This window comes from Octopus sinensis, linkage group LG2 (genome assembly GCF_006345805.1).
Source record: "Octopus sinensis linkage group LG2, ASM634580v1, whole genome shotgun sequence".
NCBI lineage: Eukaryota > Metazoa > Mollusca > Cephalopoda > Octopoda > Octopodidae > Octopus > Octopus sinensis.
In genome coordinates this window covers 149,691,475-149,717,466 of record NC_042998.1, presented here as the reverse complement: position 1 = coordinate 149,717,466, position 25,992 = coordinate 149,691,475, and the positions used below count along the sequence as shown (strand labels likewise).

The 25,992-nt window shown below is 33.7% G+C and overlaps 1 long non-coding RNA gene across 1 annotated transcript; it reads right to left on the bottom strand.

The window, feature by feature from the left end:
- Positions 1 to 11,847: 11,847 nt before the first annotated feature.
- LOC118761964 lies at positions 11,848 to 23,483 on the bottom strand. The gene is made up of 2 exons (XR_004997760.1): positions 23,454 to 23,483; positions 11,848 to 11,945 (listed from the first exon to the last, which is right to left on the bottom strand). It is a non-coding gene; the product is annotated as an uncharacterized LOC118761964 (long non-coding RNA).
- Between the last annotated feature and the right edge of the window lie 2,509 nt (positions 23,484 to 25,992).

Below are 25,992 nucleotides of genomic sequence, written 5' to 3'. Positions count from 1 at the left end.
ATTTTTTCCGTTGCAACTAAATCTTCTGTAGTTTTGTAATGATAGAATCGATTGAAAAATGGCTACAGGATGTCTGGACAGTTTTTCAAAGACACAGTTCCTCAATCTGAAGAACACTTTTTCCATACCTTCCTATTAGAAACGGAATTACTCAAGGTGTTAGAAAATATAGTCTGCAATATTCCAAAAGTGGAATCTCTAGGAATATTGCAGACTAAATTTGTGTTTATCGGAAGTTAGTAAACTTGTAAAGATATTTTATTTTGGAACCATGATCAATTCGTAAAAGAAAAAGTCTCGGGCAATGAAATTTTTCAAAGCTAATCGATCGCGACAACTGAATGTCGACTGAAACCCAGCAGATGAACGGCTCCTACAATACTGAGCTTAACAAATGGTTCAAGATGTCACTGGCTCATAGGCGCAGGCGGCAAACCACACAAGCTTTTATATTTAATATGATGAGCAGTTTTGTGTCTTATGATACTACCAATGATTATATCTACCCTGGTTATGTAATAATCCACCTCGGGATTGCTGGACAATTTTCAACTCAATATTCAGAATTGCTTTTACAGTAGATATAGCTGAAACTTGAAAACGTAAATTAAACCAAGATATTAGATTCCAACTTATGAGTTTTGGTCGGGAAACGCCGCATCCTTGTACTCTGTATTCAAGTACTCAAATATCCGGAAGCAACTCGGGCGCCGGAGTGGGTGAGAAACTGGGTGCCGGAGTGGGAGAGAAATTGAAACATTCTCATAATTGCCAAGGACGGTGAGCTGTCCGAATCAACAAATGCTTCGCGGTATTTCGCCCGTCGCTAAGTTCTCAGTTCAAATTCCGACGAGGTCGAATTTGCCTTTCGTCCTTTAGGGGTCGATAAATTAAGTACCAGTGAAACACTGAAGTTGATGTAATCGACGAGTCCCCACCCCCAACAATCTCAGGCCTTTACTGGAAGAAATACTTAGCGGTATTTCGCTCGTCGCTACATTCTGAGTTAAAATTCCGCTGAGGTCGACTTTGCCATTAGTCCTTTCGGGGTCGATGAATTAAGTAGCAGTGAAACACTGGGGTCGATGTAGTCCCCTTCCTCCAAATTCCAGGCCTTGTGCCTTTATTAGAAAGAGTTATTATTAAGGCGGCGAGCTTACAGAATCGTTAACAGAATTTTTAACGGCATTTTGTCCGTCCTTACGTTCCGAGTCCAAATTTTGCCGAGGTCGCCTTTGCTTTTCATCCTTTTGGGAGTCGATAAAATAAATACCAGTTGAACACTGGTGTCGATGTAATTGAATTAACCCCTCCCTCCAAATGTGAAACCATTGTTATTATTTCAAAATATTTTGTTTCTTACCTCCCACAATGGAACTTAGGTGGGTTTACTCTTGAAAAACCACCTGTAACTTCAGCCACCCAAGAACTTTAGAATTATCATCACCATTCCTAATAAGCATACCAGTTGTATGTATTCTGTGTACTTCTGCAAGCCAAATATTTTCTGTTCACAACTTGAACCTTTGTTTCTAAGAGTCCAATGACAATTGGTACGACTTCACTTTTTCTACAATTCCATAATCTCTCCTATCTCTTTCTTCAGGTCCTGGTATATATATAATTTGTTGATTTCTTCTTCTTCTTCTTCTTCTTCTTCTTCTTCTTCTTCTTCTTCTTCTTCTTCTTCTTCTTCTTCTTCTTCTTCTAATTATTATTATTATTATTATTATTATTATTATTATTATTATATTATTATTATTATTATTATTATTATCAGAACCTTGTCACCAATCTTTGAATCTGATAAATGGCTCTGAAGAATCAAACAGTTTTGTCTGTATTTTTTAAAACCTCTATTCCATTGACGCCAATAACTTTTTATTGTGTGGAAATCTCCAGAATATTCCAGTAGAGTCTTTCTGTTTTTTTTTTAAATCTTCTGATCGACTATCTACGAGAGATCAGTCCTGATCATATCTGATCAAAGGACAGACATTGGCTTACAAATATTTCTGTTTTATTCTTCCAAATCATTGGAAAAAAAACTCGAAATAATTCCAGACAAAATGCAAATCAATGACAGAACTACAAAACAAATACATGACTGAAAATTCAGAAACTATTCCGAAATATTTTCTGTGTTAGTGTTTTTGTATTTGTTTATATTTATTTACTGTATTTTTATATCTTTGTGGTATAGCTTATTTTTTAGAAAGAGAGGAAGGGGCAGGGTGTAGCTCTACATTTCAGAAGTAATTCAATTGTATTTTGTTTTCTATTTTTGTATTAATTGCGTGTTCAAATATAATCAAAATAGTCGTAAATAAGCGAATCGAATTGATAGGTTCCTGAATCAACAACCAAATCGTAGATAATCCATATATGGTCATTATGGTCATTATACAACGTTGTCTTGGTGACCAATACACTTAACCTTTCATATAGTCACAACGGTAGAAAATTAGAATATTAGAAAATTTATGTGGAGAGTTCAAATACTCGCCTGAAAGAAGTGGCAGATTAAAATAGCTTGTCATAAACAAAATGGTGCTCAAATGACCTCATTTGGCAAAGCTTCGTTCTCAGAATTAAGCTAACCGATTGAGACTGGAATGGTACTACTGTTTCAATGGAATGAGATTCATCTGTTGTTAAGTGTTATTTTATTGGTTGGTTTTCCCGTTCCACAATTAATGTTTAACAACAACCAGATTCCAACACATTTTCTCACTCTACAAAAATAACTTCATGTCAACCCATCCCCGTAACTCTAAAATTTCGAAGTGGTTTATCTTTATATTGGCCACTGTTTTGCAGACAAATGATATTGTAATTTACTTGTGCAATATTCTTTAACATACATGGCACTATTTTAGAAGCAAGTGGAGATCGAAAACCCATCACATTTAGTGCCTACCTTGCGTTAAACGCTATACAAAGTCACACTCAGTAAAAATCTAACAACACACTTAGTCACTATACTCCCACTCTCACCATCTCATATATACACATGTTGTGCTAGAAACCGCCACCAAGCATTCTAATTCAATACACCTTCTTTCCAGCACAGTCCTTTCACCCTCGAGACTCCTTTCACCCCTATAGAAACACAACACACACACACACACACCCGTGTTTTTCCTTCTCGCTATTTTTTGCATTCAATCCTTTCTGCCGAAGAACGTAGGCTCGTAAAGTCAAACGTATTTCCCATTTTTCCCGAGCGTTAAGCTAATATACTTGCTTGTTGTTCCCTCACCTGTATTCATCTTTTGTTTTCAGTAAATGTGAACTATATGTACATATACTATATGCACACACACACCCACACATACACACACACACACACATATATATATATATATATATATATATATATATAATATATACTAAGCAATAAGGGTTTAGCAACGAATTGCCTCACCACACACCGAATTTAGAAATAGCAGTCAAAGAGTTATAGCTATTCTTTCTACTAAAGGGAGATCTCAGTAAAAAAACAAGCACTTGAAAGGCAAACGCAGACAGGTAAGAGAGAATGAAATGACGGCAATCTATCATACAATTTTAAGTCACCTATGGACGTACGTTTCGAAATCAAGTTTTAGGAAAGCATAAGAATTAGATAATTCTACCTTACCCAACTTCTTTTCTTATCAGCGTAGGATACTACAATTATGAATAATTGTATATTAAATTTTGAGATACTAGAAGGCATCATCTCAACTCAGTGTCAGAGCGAGCTAAAGCATTACCAGTACCACGAAATTCAAAGTGTGAATGAAAGTTTGTGTCACCAGCCCCCTTCCACCCGCGTGTGTAGCAAGACAAGATGGTGTGGTCATTTACTGGGATAAAATATGGTTATCAGTAAACAATAAAGGGTGAAATTAATTAATTTGGAATAATCATCAATTACACCAAGTAGATTTCGGCATGTAAAGCTCAGTATGTACATATATATAGATATATATATAGATATATATATATAATATATATATAGATATATATATATATATATTATATATAATATATATATATATATATTATATATATATATATACACATATATATATATATATTACATCTAATATAGGATAAAAATTTTCGAAAAAAATTCTATCAATGGCTAGCTATAAAAAACTACCTTTAAAGGTTAAATTTATAAACAACTTATAAACAAGGCAGAAAAGAAAAGAATTCTATTGCCAATATGCCGCGAAAATAGACAAATCGTCAATAACCATATAATTTATCACTATAAGCACGTATCTCGAAGTAAGCCGACAGAATTTAACCTTTATAGGTATTTTTTAATATGCTGGCCATTGATAGAATTTTTTTCGAAAAATTTTATCCTATATTAGATGTAAATTTAATAGTGTTCACTTCCGGACTCTCTCGCTCTATGAGAGTTTTCAGTCCGATCGCACGCGTCTCGAGGTGTGCTGGAGAATTTCTATTTTGGATATATGTGGGGTACTTAAGTGTGCTCATGACTTAGTGTTTGCTTCTTCTATGATTATAAGTAAGTATTTCATTTATTTCTTACCGTATTTATCGCTGACGAGGAGAAAATTCTTATGAATTAACTCTGAAATTGGGACCGATACGATAATAACGGAATTTTAAAGAAATTTCTGTCGGCTTACTTCGAGACACGTGCTTATAGTGATAAATTATATGGTTATTGACGATTTGTCTATTTTCGGCATACTTGGCATTATAATTTTTTTTGCCCTTGTTTATAAGTTGAATATATTTATATGTATATGTATGTATGTATGTATGTATGGTATGTATGTATGTATGTATGCATGCATGTATGTATATATATAGTCTGTATTTCACAAATTGGGATCTCGGGGTGTTTTTCCGAATGGTACATAATCATTTTATAGTTCACAGTGCCATTAAAGATGAGGCAACTCAATTCTTACATTGGACCTATTTTTTTTTTTAAGTTAATGGAAACTTTCATTAGTTCAATAGTTAAAACAACACGCTTTTTTCTTGAAAACTATAGACTTGGTTAATTAGATTAGTACAATTTCATGCAAATGAACACATTTCTGTCTATATTTGCAACATAAATATTTATAGAAAGTAATATTTAAAAACTTTATAATCTCTCTTATAATAAATGCCGTTGTCTGTTTATATATTTCATCCCATGCGACTCCAATCATACCGCAGTTATCTCTTTCGTAGTAATATATATATGCATACATATATGCATATATATATTAACAGCAGAATAACATACATGTAACACCTAGTGATATATGCCTTTACTTTAAAACATCCATTTCTCGTTAATCTAGTATTGGTAATGACCATTAAAATATCGCAAGGTATGTCATTCACTTATGTTGGTGTATAATTACATTCTCTCGTCTTCCTTCACGGACAACTCTACGTTGCCCATTCAATAACGCCCAAAATAAAATTAATTTAAAATCACACTCGAAAAATAAGTGTAAAAAAGAAAAATTGTTTCGGAACCAACTTTTCACTAAATCCAGACCAATATAAGAAGTATTGAATTATATGCTTTTTCGAGTGTTTTTGCACTCTCGTCTCTCTGTAATTGGTTAATTTTTTTTTTTTGTAGACAATTTAAGCAAACATTAAACCGAAAGAATGTTTCTTCGTGTTTGTTCAATATAAAATATATCACAATATGAAAATCTTTATATTTAAAAACTAAACGGAGTTTTCAATATTTATCCTTTATTATGTTGTCACTGGGAGTGATAAACATATTTGCTATCGTTATTGACGTCACGGTTATACTATTAACATAATATATATAGTTTGATATGTTTTAACATATTTTACTAAATCCACACTGCAGACACATACACACACACACACACACACACACACCACACACACACAATACACATACACACACACAAGCACACATACACAAAACATACACACACTCACATATTCATATGTTAATGATCGGCTTGTTGCAGAATGAAGTTCTTAGCCCTTGTGTTACTCTGTAACTTCTGCCGATGTCTAATTAAAAGCATGAATGTATACTGTTGCTTTTAAGATGTACCTTCAATTTTGCATCAACAAACGTGTGTGTGTGTGTGCGCGCGTGCATGTATATACATATGTAGCCAGATCAAAATGATCAAACAGTAAAATTAACGATAACAAACAACTAGAAGACGTGAAAAAGGAATGTTTTAGTTTGACGCTCAATGGTAAGAGAGAGTTTTTGGCGTTTCGAGTCTGGATCATCGTCGGAAAGGAAAAAGTCCGAAGAAGGAAAAAAATCGCCAGCAACACGTGTATAGTTACACTGCTGAAGTGACCGGTAGTAGAACGAGACAGTGAAAGTGGTTTTTTGGAACAGGAGAGTGCGAAGATGGGTGGTGTGTGTGTGTGTCCGTGTGTGTATCCGTGTGTCTGAGTGTGTATGCGTGTGTGTGTGTGTGTGTGTCTGTCAGTCTGTGTGTCTGTGTGAGTGTGTGTGTTTATGTTTATGCAAGCGATGCACGCACGAGGGTGTGAGTCAACGAGCAGGTGAGTGACTGGTGTTTGTTTCGGACGCGCCATCTGACTGACTTGGAGTACCTGATTCATAGATTTTCTTACTTTACCTTCGGATTACGTTACCTTTAAATTCCTTCGAAGTACGTCGTTTCTGCATCTTTGCTTGTATATATATGTATATGTATGTATATATGAGGTTATAGAGGTTTTTAATTCCTGTTTTTGTAAATATTTACACAAAAAATTGTTCTTTAAACGTAATTTATAATAAATTTGATATGATACAATATAATTTATATTCATAAACATTGATATAGTGTGAGTGCATAACTCTGTAAATGTCATGATATGCTTTCCTTTTGTTTAATTTCAAATAGGTTTGTACTAGTTGTTAGGTATAAGGTGAAAATATTTATGCTATTTACTTTGAATTTGCGGAAGAAAACAAATCATTGATGCAAATACGGCGCTATGCAGGTGCGTTTTTCGCCCAATAATGTAATCACAAATTATAATGGTTAAATAAACATTATACAATATATCTTCGAATCCCACCAGAGGACTGCTTCTAAGTTAATGTATATACATACACACACACACACATACACACACATATATATTTATATATATATACACACACACACACACACACACACACACACACACCACACACATATATATATATATATATATATATATATATATATATATAATATAATATATATATATACATCGAAATAAGCAACAAGGATATCTAGAGGTAATGCAGTACGATCGCTTCGTGCAACTCCTTTAATTGAACAATGCAATCATTACATCAATTCAAAATGCAGAGCAATATTCAGCTGCACAAAGACATAGAATTTAGTTAAATTAGAACAGATGGACACATTAGTATAATTATACCTAAAATCTCCAAGAAGTTAATGAGATAGACGGCAAATCTAGATTACAAGTTCAGGTTTATGGCTGAACTTATTGGAGCCCTGGCACACTGCTTAAATACCAATCTCAAAACCAGAGAGGAGAAAGCTGATTGAAAGACTACAGATCCAATCCATTACTGGAACTGTAAAAGTCTGTAAACTTTCCAGTTTAACATTTAAATATATATGAGTATATCTAGATATGTAACTATATGCATGAGAATACATAGATAAAGCAAAACATAAACGTGTGAACATATATACATACATACATACATACATACAGACATACATACATACATACATACATACATACATACATACATACATACATACATACATACATACATACATACATACTTATATACATACATACAAAAATACAGTGTTTCTAATGTTGAAATTCCAATGAAGAAGCCTTGGGTCTTGGTTAGAAACCAGTTTTTTCTCTATTTGCAAGAAATCTGGAAATATACTACATACATACATACATACATACTTACATACATACATACATACATACATACATACATACATACTTATATACATACATACAAAAATACAGTGTTTCTAATGTTGAAATTCCAATGAAGAAGCCTTGGATCTTGGTTAGAAACCAGTTTTTTTTCTATTTGCACGAAATCTTGAAATATACTACATACATACGTACATACATACATACCATACATACATACATACATACATAAACGTAAATTATGATCATGAAATATTGAAGTAAGAGTTATCTTTATATATACTACATATAAAACTGTATATAAAACTAAGAATGTTTGTCTGTCTGTCTGCCTGCCTGTGTGTTTCCCTAAAACTTGAGAACTACACAACCAATTTCATTCAAACTTTACACATGCCTTACTTAGGGTCCATGTAGTTTCATGTTCAACTTCTTGTCTAGAGCGAGCCCATAGCAATATCATATCTTCTCCACTATTTCAGTATTACGATTAAAAGTGAAACAAAAACATTTCTCTATTTTATGTCAGATACTTTCACTTTAACAATAAAAATAATAACAATTGAATTGTATGTAGTAAGTAATAATTAAAATCAAACTAAAGTATAATATAATCGTAACATAAAAAAAGTAAAAATAGCAATTGGTATAAAATTGCATCAATGACTTGAACTTGAATAAGTGGTTTCACATGAATGGGAATAAATTAAAAATAAAATTAGCGTGCAGAAATGGAATAGTCCAGATGGATAATAAAAAATTAAATTAAAGAAAAGACTATTGTCTATAAAGTATATAATGTAGAGAAAAAAGAAGATTTGAACACATGGAGAAAAAGCACCTTTGAAAAGTGTCTTGATGGGACTATGAAAGATATCTAATCAGAGGCGGTAAATTCGCCACAATAGAAGCAAGGTTCGAGCAAGGGAGTACTCGACTCGAATTTGCAAAGTGGAAATATTTTATTTTTACCTTTATATCTGGGACGTAGGACGTCCCAGAAAAAAATTTTAAATGCCCCCCCCCCACCCCGAAGTAGAGGTAGGCTAGATTGTACCCACTCTTCTATACAAGAGGGAGAACAAGATACAATTGATCGAAATTACAAGAGACGGGCTAACAATTCCAGTCTGTAATATATTTTGAGTATTATCAGTAGCGATATCAAGATATAACTGTATTTTGTATTTTATGTATATATATAGATGTACATGTAATAGCACGACGGGTCTTTAATGCTAGTGTTATTAATATTTCTTCGATACTTGAAACTTTACTCACATAAACATTTTTCATTGACTTCAAATTATATCGCTATCTTATATATAATGCTCTGATATTCCACTCTGTATGATAATAATGGTGTTGACAGCTGGTAATCACTAACTTAAATCAGCTTATTTTCGCATTCATTTGTTAATTTTTTTACCTTCATTTACTTTTTAAAAAATGACGTTGGAACTTAGCGATCTTGACAAGTCTCTCTTTACTATATCCCAAATAATAATGCCTTCTCTACCTTCCTCAACTGATATATCTGCTCCTCTCTATCCAAATTTACTGCTACCAGCATACAAAACAAAATTAAAGGTCATCAAAATTTATTTTATTGGCATAATAAATAGCTATTAATTAGTACGAACACTTACAAATGTACATCCATATGCATGTGCACAGAGAAACATATATATAATAACTTAAATATATATATATATGTATATGTATGTGTGTGTGTATGTGCGTTTGTGCGGGTGCGCGTGTGTGTTTACGTATATATTTATAAAAAAACATAATTTATATATATATAACTCTATATAAGTAGTTATATAACTATATATATATATATATATATATATATATATATATATATACATATATATAAAATTTAAAGGACTGACCACTAAAAGTGGTCAGTCCTTTAAATTTGTATGTAAAAATATTTTAATCTTCGGATTTTTTTAATATGCTAGGCCACTGGTTTTGATTGATGATATCAATTTCTACCCTATTAAAATTTAATATATATTATATATATATATATTATATATATATATATATAGAGAGAGAGAGAGAGAGAGAGAGGAGAGAGAGAGAGGAAGAAAGGCAGTGATCTGGCAGAAACGTCAGCACGCGGGGAGAAATGCTTAGCGGTACTTCGTCTGTCTGCACGCTCTTAGTTCAAATTTCGCCGAGGTCGACTTTGCCTTTCATTCTTTCGATGTATTCGACGGGCCCCCTCCTCGAAAATGAGCTTACTCAAGAAACGAAGACGCATACCGTTATTGTGATTATAAAGGCTGATATTTCGATTTTCATAATTTACCAGATCTTTCGTCTACAAAGTTTGTAAGGCGCTAGAGACTGAAGATGGAAACGTATCACCAATATCAAAGCATAAAAAGAATTCTAAACGCTCTGAAATCATCAGAGTACCTGAATATATCCAGCAAGTTCAACAGACCATCCATTGCAATCCAAGAAAGACCATGAGGCCAATTGCAAAAGATCTCCATGTGTCAGAAAGAACAGTCAGGAATGTTGTCGAAGAAGACATCAGATATAAATCGTATATGATGAGGAAAGCAAAAGAAAATAAGTTCATCAGATCTAAAAGGCTCTTAAAAAAACGGAAAAATCCAGAAGAAGATTTGATTTGGTTTTTCGCAAACGAGAAAAACTTCGACCAAGATCAAAACGTTAACAGAAAAATGACAGATGGTTACGTGCAGATCCTTCTGAAGTTCCAAGTGTTATGCATACAAAATTTTCTGCAACTGTCATGGTTTTAGGGGTTGTCAGCAATGAAGGACATATGATGCCTCGTTACTTCTTTCCACAAAGCCTCAGAGTTAAATCTGCCGCCTACATTTAGGTCCTGGAAATAATTGTTAAACCCTGGATAGACAGTGTATGCAATGGAAGGTAATATGTGTTTCAGTAAGACACATGGCCCTGGTAACATAGGAATTGATGGCTGAAAATTTTCATGATCACATAACCCCTAACATTTGGCTTCCTAATTCCCCAGATCGCAGTCCGTTTGACTATTAAATGTGGAGCATTGTTGAGAGAGAGGTCAATGGACACGCCCATAATACCAAAGATTCTTTTAAAGCTGCCATAAGTCAGAGTAATGTCCAAAATGAACCTGGACCACTTCATTCGAGCATGTAGATGATTTAGATTTCATATAGGAGATGTTGAAGCTGAAGGAGGCTTTATTGAATAACATTATAGAACAGGTTTATTTTTATCCTTATAGCATTTTTTGCAAAATTAAGTTAACATCTGCTTTTATATATCTGTTTTCTTTTTTATAAACATAAATTTGTCCTCAAATATTTTACGCACACTGTGTATGTGACCTCGCGTGTACCGCTGGCGATTTTTTTTTCTCTGTCTTCCCTTCTCTGGATCCTTCCTTCTCCTATGTTTCCGACGAAGAGCTCCGCTCGAAACGTTACACCCTCCTCTTTCCTTCTTTCCTGAGCGTCCAATAATATTATATTTGTTCCACGTCCTCGCGTTGTTGTGTTTTTTCTGCTTTCTTGTTTGGATTAACTCTCTCTCTCTCTCTCTCTCTCTCTCTCTCTCTATATATATATATATATATATATATATATAATATATATTATATATATATATATGATAAGAAATTATACAAATGTATAAGCAGATGATGAGTAAAGCATCGGCATAGTTTCGATTACCTTTTGTTATCCTTAGATTTATTGCAGGAACTTCGTAGTGGCAGATGAGGTCATAGTATTAATAAAAATTTATGCTATATATATATACATATATATATATATGTGTGTGTGTGTGTGTGTGTGTTACCGCGTGTGTATCCATGGCGATTTTCTTTCTCCGTCTTCCCTTTGGACTTTATCTATATTACTGACGAAGAGTTCCGCTCGAAACGTGAAATCCTCCTTCTTTCTTTCCTTTCCTGAGCGTCCAATAACACTGTACGTATTCAACGTCCTTACGTTGTTGTGTCTTCTCTTTGTTCATATTTGGATTATCTAACTATCTATCTATCTATCAATCTATCTATCTATCTATCTATCTATCTATATATATATATATAATATATATATTATATATATATATATATATAGTATATATATATATAAATGGAGTTTATTTCCATCCATTACTCAACAAATTGGGGATAGGAATAAACGTAACAGTACTGGGCTCAGTAAATTAATTTGGAACTAAAAGACCACAATGAACAATTTAATTTAGAATGGTTGATTCTCTCAATCCCGATGCCTTATGACAAAGGCAAGGAATTCTGTCTTCTCTGCAATTCTGAACTATTTCTCATCATTTTTTCTAAAAGTCCACTAGTAAACGCGGTTATAGAGCGTGCATACCGATGTAAACATTGGCAAAAATACACCGTTAGTTCATATAAGTAATCTCTATAATTATATATAATTTAAACATTAATTTTCTTTTTATATTTAACATTCACTAAAAAAAATATCCCTCCTCTTTCTATAGGCTACTTCTGACGTTATATCATATAACGTTTTTTTTTAAACAATATTAATAGCGTACAGTAAATCACAATACATATCCATCATTTTCTGTTAAAATGTCTTATTGACGAGTTTCATTTCTTCACTTTCCTGAAGAGAAGATTACATTGCTTTACACCATTTATTCCTTTGGAATAATATCAGTGAAATCTTCGAAAGATGTGTCGGAAGTAAAAGTAATTGAATTATACCTGCGTTAAACTTTATTTATTTATATATTATACAAAAAATTCCACGTAAACCCGAAGTTTCTACCTTTAAAAATAAGGAGTTACAACCTGTTTATTTTGTGTGATTTTTTGCTACCCTGGTAACTATTTATCTATTTTTTCCGTGTTAATTGTTAGCAAGGGAAAAATACACTCATCTATATATATATATATATATATATATATATATATATATATGTATATTATATATATATATATATATATATATGTATATTATATATGCATATGTATGTGAATATATATATATATATATATATATATATATATTATATATATATATATATATAATATATATGTATGTATTTATTTATGTATATGTATATATGTACTATCAACCACAGGTTCCGGTTCAGTCCCACTGCGTGGCATTTGGACGAGGTCTTCTGCTATAGTGTCGGGCCGACCAAAGGCTTGTGAGTGGATTTGGTAGATGGAAATTGAAAGACGGCCGTCGTATATATATATATATATATATATATATATATATATATATATGTGTATATATATATATATATATATATATATATATATATATATATATATATATATATATATATATATATATATATATATATATATAACGGGAAGCTTTTGAAAATAGACAAAAGACGAAGGCAGGTGGAAAACAAACAAACAATTGTATTAGTATGGCGCTCAGGAAATATCAATAAACACAGTCTTTAACGTTTCGAGCCTACGCTCTTCAACGAAAGATACACAGAGAGAAAAAAACACAGAAAGAAGGAGAGAAAAAAAGTGAGTGTGTGTGTGTGTGTAAATCCCGACTCGATTTGTTCGACTAAAGGTCTTGTACTGGCATGGCCGCAGTCATATAACTGAAAAATATGAACGAGTGAAAGAATACATATCCCACCATGAGCTTTTCCCTTCACACCTGTACAGATATATGCACACTCGTGTGTATATACGTTTGTGGGCGTCTATCTTGATATAAACACACACACACATACACACTTATATATGTAGAGAGAGAGAGAGAGAGATGTATATACGTACATAGATAAGGGGATATAGAGGTATAAAGGCAGATAGATACATATATAACACTCACATGCATTCATACACTGACAAAAACACTCACACATAGACTGAATTACACATACACACACACACATTGATGGGAGAATGTAGGTGAAACTTCGGACTTATTAAAAAAAATGTAATAATTCACTCTAATTAATTGAATCATGTCTTAATTTTGATAATATATTCGGTTTTTCATATAGAGCTCAATCTATTTCTTATGACATATGCGCGCGCGCAGAGGCACACAGATGCACAGAGACACATGAGATATATGTGAATGTAGTCATATATTTTACCTACACATATATGCATATATATGTGACTATACATGTGTGTGTGCGCGAGCGCCCGCGTGTATGTATGTTTAGTGCTGATAGAAAATATACACACATTTCTAGATACATTTGTATACATCCAAGAAAGGACATGAATATATCTGAATAATTGCATGTGTTCATATGTGTATACACTCAGTCATTCCCTCTTTCTCACACACATATAAACACATTTTTTAATATTTGTATGTGTGTATATATATATCTACCTACCTACCTACCTACCAACCTACCTACCTACCTACCTATATCTATCTATCGATATATATATTATTATATAATATATATTAACATATATATACTATATATTACATGTGGTTATTCGTACGGATATGTACGTGTGCGTGTATAATCATTTCTATATTCTATATATACATGTACATATAGACACATATAAGTACATACATGTATATATATATATATATAAATATATATATGCATATATATATACATATATATATATATATATATAATCATATATACATATAAACATATATACATGATCGTATCCCTTTCAACTGTGCGTGCCAAGAATTGCTCAGATATATAAATGGGGGAGGAAAAAATAATTACATCAAAAAGATGAAGAATATGAACAATATCAGTCAACAACAACAACGACAACAACAACAGCTACTACTACTATTACTACCACTACTATTACCACTACTACTAAAAAAGCAACAACTGCAACTATAACAACAACAATTTCAGCAAACTTCGAAATCAATGAATGATCGTTTGAACGTTAAAAAAGGTACCATTTTCTAGAAGAGTAGTTACTAGATGGCACAATATCAATGAATTGCGGCATAGAATGCAACAATGCGGTCTATAGTTGAAGTAGGCAAAAAGAAAGCCAATTATGGCGTGAAGGTGTAGATGAGATAATTTTTGTGGTAAAAGTTACGGTTTCGAAACCAGCTTTAAGTGAATTGATTGAGCAAAGAGATAGAAGATACGTTTGTTACAGGAATTCGTTGGGAAACAGTTTTATTTTCAATGTTTATCAATTTATTCAGTGTTCTTTGGTCTTTTGAATAATCTTCAAGGTTTTGAGATTAAACCTTATGAGAGAGTGGCATAACTAACATGTTCAGAAACTGATAAACACAAATATACATACATACGCACAGTCAAACATATACGCATATGGGTGAGGTGCATATATATATATATATATATGATTGTGTGGTGGCATAATCTGATGAAGGCAAGTAACCGAAACTACGAAGTTACAGTTAGTGTTTTCAAAGTAAAATATATGATATTGTACTTAATTGTATGGAATTAAATACAAGTATAAATGTTTTATGTATAACTATAAATATAAACGTGTGTATGTGTGTGTGTGTGTATACAGAGAGAGAGAGAGAGAGAGTTATAATCTATAGATGACAGATATATTTTTTGTGTGTGTGCACGTGTATATATGTATTCACAATAATTTACGTTATATATATATATATATATATATATATATATATATACATACATACATAACAAATAAGCTAATAGAGGTTTGGGCAAAGGTTTAAAATATTTCATAAAGAACGAAAAGAAAGTATACAACACAGGATGTACACACACACACACATATTATTTATATATATACATACACAGACATTCATTCATACATACATACAATCATGTAGATATATATTTAAATATATACATGCCTACATACATATACACATGCATACATGCATACATACATCTACATGCATGTATATATAGATACATGCATACACATATAAGTACAGGTTTATAGTATACACAAATATTTGTATGCATGCGCGTATTTGAACTGTTCTGTGATTAGATGTGAATATATTTTTTGCTTCACCTCAACAATTTTTATTCCTGACCATACTGGAGCAATTTTTAATGTTCTGTATTTGTCGTTTACGTAATTTAAATTTTTGAGTTTTTCTTCCCGTTTTCATGGTTGTGTGAATGCGTCTGTGTTTGTGGTTGATACAGCAATGAGATTATTTAAAATTCACTGAAAGTGGAATGTCTGTGACAGTTCTACAGAAATATGTAGGTAATGTTTTAAAAACTTCAAAAGGTACCAGCGTCAGTATGTTTTATTGTTCTTTAAGGTTAAGTATTAAACCAGCAACTCACTAGTTCTGTTGATGATAGCCAAGTTTTTCAAATGTGATCAAAAGTTACGATAATACCAATATCAGAATCCTACAAAGGAACAGCGACGCCGTATTGCAATGGGTTGATAAAAAAAAATTGTATTATTTCAATAGTGAAAACTTCGCAGCTATCAGCTGTCGAACATATTCCAGTCTGGATACACAGGACCAAGAGCGATTGCATTCATGCAATCACAGTCTGTAGAAGCCCTAGTTATGATAAAAAGTTCAAATGCATCGTTTCATTGGCAGAATATAGATTTCTAACTCAGACAAGAGGACATATATTTTTCGTGTATGTGTGTGTATGTGGTGGTGGTGGTGGGGGCAATAGATTAAATCAATCCTGGTATTTGTCTGGAGTATATTTTATCAGCCCGTGGAAGGATTGACTTCGACGATTTCTGAACATAGAGGGAAGTAACTAAGTATTACAATCCACAGCATATTTCAGTGTTACTCCATACTAAAATGAAAACCGCGACAATACAGTTGACTGGCCGGAGAGATGGCCAAGGAATTTGGAGTAAAAATAATAATAATAAAATTTTCCTAATATATACACAAAGCCTGAAATTCAATTCCATCGACTACGGCGTTGAACTGGTACTATAATGCAAACATCAACCTCAACGGAATTTGAACTCAAAATGTACAGCGATAACAAATACAGTTAATTATTTTATCTGGCGAACTAACGAATCTACCAGCTTGTCACCTTTTTCTTTAACTGGCGAAACCAAGACCTTTCTCAAAGCTGTAGAGTATAGTTTGAGTGCAATTTCACTGTTATCGTTGTTAAAATATGGAGCTTGAATTTTTCTGTAAAATAAAAGTTGCACTCTGTTCTCTCTCCAGAATTATTCAATGCAATGCTGGTATTAGGTTGTTTCACATGAAAAGTCGCATTTTTGATTACTTTTTATTTCAGTCATTTAAAAACACAGTTATGTATACCTTGCATTTTAATCTTGACTCTTTTTCTTTCCCAACAATATTGGTATACAAAATTCGTACCCACAGACCTTATGAAAATGATAACAACCAAACTATGTTGTGTGATTTTCTCTTATGAGTACAAACTGGGTGACTCTACTGCAGGAGCTCTACGGAATACCAAGCGGGCTTTGATAACCGTTTTGATCACACCAGAACTGTTCAGAGATGGTTCTAAAGCTCTCATTCAAATGATAGCCTTGAAAATAAACCAAGGAGTAGGCCAAAATCAGTTATACGTCATGATGGATAAATGCTTTGGTTGAACAAAATCCGAGAACAAAGGTTCGAAAACTATCATCAGAACTCCAAACATCTCGCACAACTGTTTTTGGACACCTGTAAAACTTTGGAAAAGTCAAGAAAACAGATAGGTTTGTTCCACATCAACTCAATGAGATTAAAAAAAAAAACCAGACGCCTTGAAGTGTACTCCGACGACGCCGTTGTGATCTCATTCTTGCTCACAACATCATAATTGGAAAGTGTAACCTCTCGAAGGAGCTGTTCTTCACTCCAACTCCAGAGTATCGGCTGCAGGGTCACTTCGAAAAGCTCTATCTGCGACGATTTCATCTCAATCGAAGGAGAGGGGCTTTCTCCGCCCGGGTTGCGGATCCGTGGAATAAGCTGCCGGACGAGATAGTGAAGATGCCGACGACCGCTCGGTTCAAAGTCTCTCTTGACCAGAAATGGCCTGAACTCTTTGCATGAACACCCTCCCTGTACATAACTCCATGTCCCCCTACATGGCCTTGCTTTTTGCTTTTTGAGCTAAAAAATTAACTTTCTCGACTGGAAAAATACCATTTTTTCATCAAATCATTACTTGTGATGAGAAATGGATACCCTTTGGCAACAACAGGAGAACAGGACAATGATTAGATGCACGAGAGTAACCTAAACACTACCGAAACGCACCATTGTGCCCTAAAAAGTTAGTGGTCACTATATGGTGGTATATGGTCACTATATGGTGGTATATGGTCACTATATGGTGGTATATGGTCACTATATGGTGGTATATGGTCACTATATGGTGGAATTATTCATTATTCATTTTTGCAACAAGGAAAAACGGTAACAGCAATATCGTATTGCCAGGAAATTGTTTGTATTTGTGAGAATTTGAAAAAGGAGCCACCAAGACTAGTGAATAGAGATGGCCCAATTTTGCTCTATGACAATGCACGTCCTCACACTCCTCAAGCTACGGTCCAAAATTTGCAAAGCCTGAATTATGAGATTTTGTAACATCCTCCCTATTGCCCTGATATCCCTCCTGCTGATCATCACTTATTTAAGCATTTTGAACTTTTCATAAGAAATAAAATATTCTTAAATACGTAAGAGGTAATTGCAGCATTCGGACAGTTTATCACAACAAAAGATGAATATATGACATAGAGAAACGTTGGATAAGCGTCATAAATGAATATAAATCACACTTTGATGAAATAAATCAGTTCTCTAACACTTCTGAAACATTTTATTGCTACCTTTTAAATAGGACATTTCATGTGAAACAACCTAACATTTATTTCTCAATAACTAAATAATTTCAAATACCGCGAGCTCTTCCTTCGACTGTACACCTACTCTACATAGCTAGAAATTGGTGCGGGTCGAAAATATTGTAGTAGATTTTGCGTCCCTTTACCTTCTGTTTACATCGGTGTTATGTCGTTCAAGGTGGCGAGCTGGCAGAAACGTTAACACGCCGGGCGAAATGCGTAGCCGTATTTCGTCTGCCGTTACGTTCTGGGTTAAATTCCGAAGAGGTTGACTTTCCCTTTCATCCTTTCGGGGTCGATAAATTAAATAGCAGTTACGCACTGGGGTCGATATAATCGACTTAATCCGTTTGTCTGTCCTTGTTTGTCCTCTCTGTGTTTATCCCCTTGAGGGTAATAAAGAAATAGGTGTTATGTCGTTTCTTCATGTTATGTCCGCCACTTTTAAGAGGAGAGGAAGTATAACTGGGATCACTACAGTCATTGAAGATATTTGGGTAACATGGGGCAGATGAGGTTTTTATGCGTGTAGGGCTTGAAGAAATGCGTCTGGCGGCTCTTTTGTGTCTTCTACTAATGTAGGGATATATATTATATATATATATATATATATATATATATATATATATACATCTGTGTTAATGTGTGTGTTTGCGTGCTTGTGTATGTGTGCGTGTGTATATGTTTGTGTCTGCATGTGCATTTGGGTGTGTGTGCAAAAAGAAAGGCAGAGCCTCATCAATAGATACTTACAAACATGAGGAAAACTAGGATCAAAAGTTTTTACTAAGCCATAAGTTGATAAGGCTGATTCCTCAAGTTCTATAGCTCATAAATGTTCTCACCCGAACAGGACGCCGGTCTCTCGCAGGATTACTAATCTTTGTCACTCGGGTGAACCGGAGCAACGTGAAATGAGGTCTTTTCTTCAAAAACAACGCATCTCCTCGTCCAGAAATCGAAACCCAAATCCTATGATTATGACTGCAGCATTCTAACCAGTAAGCCACGCTCCTCAGCACACCGGTATGCCTCAAACGCACAACCCCCGTATATACATACATACATACATACATACATACATACATACATACATACATACATACATACCAACACACACACACATACATACATACATGCCGAACTATTGAGGAATCTACAGCTATTCTATCTAGATTACAAGTTCAGGTTTGTACCTGTAATTATTGGGACGCTGGGATATGTAACACACTGCTTAAATACCAATCTTGAGAAATTAGGCTTCTCAAAACCAGAAAAGAGGAAGCTGATTCGAAGCCTACAGATCCAAGCCATCACTGGAACTGTAAAAATCTGTAAAACTTTCCAGAAGTTTATCATTTAAGTATAGATAATCATGTCTAGATATGCAGGTATATGCATGAGAAAACATACATAAAACAAAACATAGAAATCTGCACGTATACATACATACAAACCCTGTTGATGTTGAAATTCCAACGAAGGGCCCTTGGGTCTAGGCTAGAGACCGACTCTTTCTCTATTGACAGGAAATTTTGAAATAAAACTGAATAATGACAAACATACATAGATACTATGAGATAATACCTGCTCCTGAGGTATTATATACTTACAAACACTATTTACAAAGCTCTCTGTAGGAAGAACTACCCAGACATATACATCAAAGGCATGTTAAAACGTGCAGGTAATCACACCTTTAAAAACAAGGAATACTGGTAGAACACTCTAATAAAAATATTTCGTTGAAATCATAATAGACCTGATATTGTTCTGCGGGACAGAGAACAAAAGTCATACACAGTTGTAGGGATTAGCTGCTAAATGGATGAGATTGTACAATCAAAAGTCCATAAATAAGGGAATATTTATGGCGAATTAATGCGGAATTTATAGCCATTCTATCCTGATTATGAATTCTCAATTGTACCTATTATCATAGGTACATTATGTTATGAATCAACAAATTTTCACGAAAACCTAGAAATACTCTGTTTCACGGAAAAAGAGCAAAAGAAACAGTTGCACTTTCTCCAAATTCAGTCTATTACTGGCACAGTGAAAATTTGTAAAACGCTCCAAAAATTCTCTATCTGAGATTCTTATGTGAACAGATGCATGTACTTGGCTGTACGCATCGACAACACACCAACTCAACCGCATATTTACAAACACGGGAAACTTTCTTAACTAAGAATGTCTTGCCGCTTTGTTAGCGACCGGCTTGAATCTTCGAGAACTTAAAGTCAAAGAAAAATCATACATACATACATACATACATACATACATACATACATACATACATACATACATACATACATACATACATACACATATACGTACGAAGTAATATCAAAAAGTTCTAGAACTAGTTCTGTAGTACGCTTACAGCTTGCAGCACGCGGTTGCCTGCGTCATGAGAGCTAGCAGTGACCTTCATGAGGCAGTGTGCCGAGTGATATCGTTGTGTTTACTTCGTAAATTGTGAAATTTCATTTTTTGTGATCACGTATATGTTGTAGTCAGGAACAAAGAACCAACGTGAAATTTTGCGCTAAACTTGGGAAGTCTGCTACAGAGATAAGGATCATGCTTCGGCAAGATTACAGCGACGAGACAATGAGTCGTACGCAATGTTTCGAGTGGCACGGGTGCTTCAAAGGCCGCAGCTCAATAAAGAAGATGCTCGTTGTTTTTTCGGCACCCGCGGTATTGTGCATCGAAAATTTGTCTTCTAGGGCCGGACAGTCAATCAAGAGTTCTGCGACGTTTTGAACCGTTTGAGGGAGGAGATTTCGTGAAAGTGACCGGATCTGTGATGCGCGAGGAATTGGATTCTTCACGGCGATAATGCTCCCTGTTGCTGAGTTCTTCTCACTCGTGAGTTTCTCACCAAAAAAAAAAAAACAAACAAGAAACATGGTATCGCTTCAGCACCTGGCCTATTCTCCAGATTCAGCGTCTGCGGACTTCCGTCTCTTCTCCAAGAGAAAAATGCAGCTCAAAGGTCACCATTTTAACACCGTTGCCGAGATCTAGAGCGAATTACGGAATCGCTTAGAGATTCCAAAACGGTAAGAATGTCATGAACATTTCTACAGTATATGAATGCAGATGTATATATATATATATATATACATACATACACAAACACAAACGTGTCACATATTACATTTACATACACACACACACGCACACACACACACGCACACACTCACACACACACACGCACGCGCACGCACACACCACACACACACACACATATATATATATATATATATGTATATATGTTTTATCCCTAAGCATTTTCCTCACGTCATATTTTTTCCTCTTAATCCTTTCGGTCGAGGAGCGTAGGAACATCAAAAACTTTTCCATTCTTCCCGAGCGTTAAATTAATGCACCTGCTTGTTGTTCCTTCATCTGTACTCGTCTATTTTTCTGAAAATTTGAACTACATATATATATATATATATATTATATATATATATATATATATATATATATATATATATATATATATATATATATATATATATATATATATATATATATATTATATATTATATATATATATATATATATATAATTATATATATATATATATAATATATATATATATGCATATATACATTCCTATAGGAAGAAACACAAATCTTGTGTTTGTGCCAGAGATCCAGTGAAGAAGAGCCGTTTTTGAGATATGGCGAACATGTGTGTGGAAAATTCGGGTATGTATTTACGTAGTTATATGTAAATGTATATTTAGAAAAATTGGTAAATATGCAACTTCCTTTGAAATCGTAAGAACTCCGTTTAGGAAACGTGAGATTCGAAATTAGACTCCTCCATTTTCAGGCTCAATGATAATTATTAAATATATTTGATAATTAGAGGAAGATATATAGACCTAATGCAATAATATATCGCTCTCTAATGCACACGCATACACACACATATATATAAATATACATTTAAGTATATGTGTATATGTAAGTGTATATGTTTGTATACGTGTGTGTATATGTGTATATATATATATATATATATATATATATATATATGTACATTCATACACACCTCGATTCAAATACACACAAACATACGCATGTAGACAAATTACAAACACACACACGCACACGGAATACGTACATGTGCATGTGTGTCTGTGAGTGTTAGAGTAAATATATCTATTTGTGTATATGTGTGTGCACGCGCGTGCGCGCCCGTATGCGTGCGTGTAGTGTACTTAAATACCCGTGTATAACTCTGTATGCATATAAAGCATGAATCTATGTGTGTATATGCTCACTGTTCATGTCTACATATTTCTATGAGGCGTGTCACAAATTATATCCATTCAGCATTCATTTACACACCAAGGAGACACATTTTACACACACGCACAAACAGACACGCACACACATATACACATAAACGCCGCACACACAAATTCTAGATAAACACAAAACGCAGACACACACACAGACACTGTGTGAGGGTGTCCCATAGTACCACGAAACCCACATATACGATTATGTGTGTGTGTAAGTGTCTGTATTTATGTATATGCACTTATATACATAGATATGTAATGTATATAAATATATTAATATATGTGTGTGTGTTTGCGTGCGTGGTGCATGAACATATGAGTACACGAGATAGTGTACAATATATTATATATATATATATATATCTATATATATACATATATATATATATATATATATATAATATATATATATACATACATATGTATATATACATATGTGCACAATATATACACACACACATATATATGTACATATACTGCATATATTTGTATATCTATATATATACATATGTGTTTATATGTATATGCATGTATATATATATATATATATATATATATATATATATATATGTATGTATGTATATATGTATGTATATATATATATATGGAGATATACATACATGAAGAAAGAGAGGGAGAGAGGGAAAGAGGGAGAGAGAGAGAAACTCGGTGATGAGAATGAAATAAATATGAGCGTTACGTCTGAGCGTAAGAAAAAGACTGAATCGAGAAGCGACATTTGGGAATTTGGGAATAACTGAACACGGTGGAACGGTAGACTTGGAGTCTGTTTGAGTCCCTGGGCAACTTGGAGCACATGGAATAAATAAATAATAAATGTGTACCTGTATATATGTAGGCGTGTATGTGTGCCTGTTTGTATGTGTGTGTGGTGTGTGCCTGATTGTGTGTGCGTGTGTGTGTGTATGTGTGCGTGTGGTGGCTTGGCTTTGTTAATGTTTGTCTCGCTGTGTGACTTGGGGATAGAGAATATTATTGGGAGGGACATATTACGTAGTGAGAAAAAAAAACAAACATTATACATATGTGTAAATACGTACTTATGTGTGAACTATGTGTGTGTGTGCGTCTGTGTTTGTCTGTGTGTACGCACATGTGCGCGTACATAGATATATAAATATATAAACAACACGTATACAGATGTCCTGTATATACATGTATATACATAGATCTCTCTCTCTCTCTCTCTCTCTCTAATATATATATATATATATATTATATTGTGTGTGTGGGTGTGTGTGTGTGTGTGTGTGGGTATTATATATGCTTGTACATACACACACACACACACACACACATATATATATATATATATATATATATATGATATTGATACAGACATAGATATATTTTATATGTGGGTATGCATACGTGCGTGCTTGAATACATATACACAACTAGATATAAGCACGTATACATGTGTCTATATTATATTATATATATATATATATATATATATATATTATATATATATATATATATATATATATATATATATATATATATATAATCTATAATATATATAGCTATTATATTATATATATATATCTTACAGACATTTTATATACAATACCATATACATATATATATATATAATATATTATATATATATATACATATAAACGGGCGGTGCTTGCATCAGCATGGCCGCAGCTCTGAGCTGAAACTAGAAAAAAATATATAGAGATAGATTTGCATGCATATTTATACATGCATTTGAGTATTCCCAAAAGCACAGGTACTCCAAAATGCACTCACCCATACACATACACAACACACACACACACACAATTGCAATCATACATGCATATTTACACTTATCCATATAGACATATATATATATATATATATAAGCAACTACTAGCATATGTATGTGTGTATATATGGTGAATATATGCTCATTGATTCAGCTGACATTGACGCAGCGTATTACAGCTACTTTCAGGTCTTTATACTTTCTCTCTCTATTATTTTATACAGAAGTCTATACAATAAACTAAATAAACTGTTGTACTCATTACCCCCACAACTGTACGTGTTTGTGAATATGTGTGTGTATGCATTGTGTGTATACGTGTGTGGTTATGTGTAAGCGTTGTGTGCGTGTGTGTGTGTGTGCGCGCTTGCTTGCTTGTATATGTGTGTGCATATGTCCCGAAGTGTCAACTACACTATTCTACATAATATAATGAGAACAAATGCATTCACACACATCGACACTTACACATATTCATATATATATAAAGATATATATATATATATTATATATATATATTATAATATATATATATATATATACATACATACATACATACATACATACATACATACATACATACATACACATATATGACATACATACATATCCACACATGTATATATATATATATGGTTGCATGACATCCTGAAATTAGGAGTCAGGCAGTAGTGGTTGATGGACCCACCTCTATGAACACATAAATAGTGAGCGGTGTTCCACAGGGCACTGTCTTGGGACCACTGCTTTTTATAGTGGCCCTCTCAGATATGCCCTTAAATGCCCGGATAGCCACTCTGGCCAGCTATGCAGACGATACGAAAGTCTCGCAGAAAATACAGAACCCCAGCGATGTTGCACACCTGCAGCAGGAGTTGGACTCAATCTACAGATAGGCTGAGGATAATAATATGCAGTTTAATGCTGAAAAATTCCAGGCCCTGCGCTACCAGCATCCAAAACTGAATATAAACTTACATGATACACCGGTCCACAGGGAATTTCAATCTCAGAGCCTAAGTCTGTGAGGGACCTGGGTATCGACATGAGTGATGATACCTCTTTCCAAGTGCACATTACCAGGATGGCGACAAAGTGCAGACGACTGGCTGGGTGGATCCTAAGAACATTCAGAAC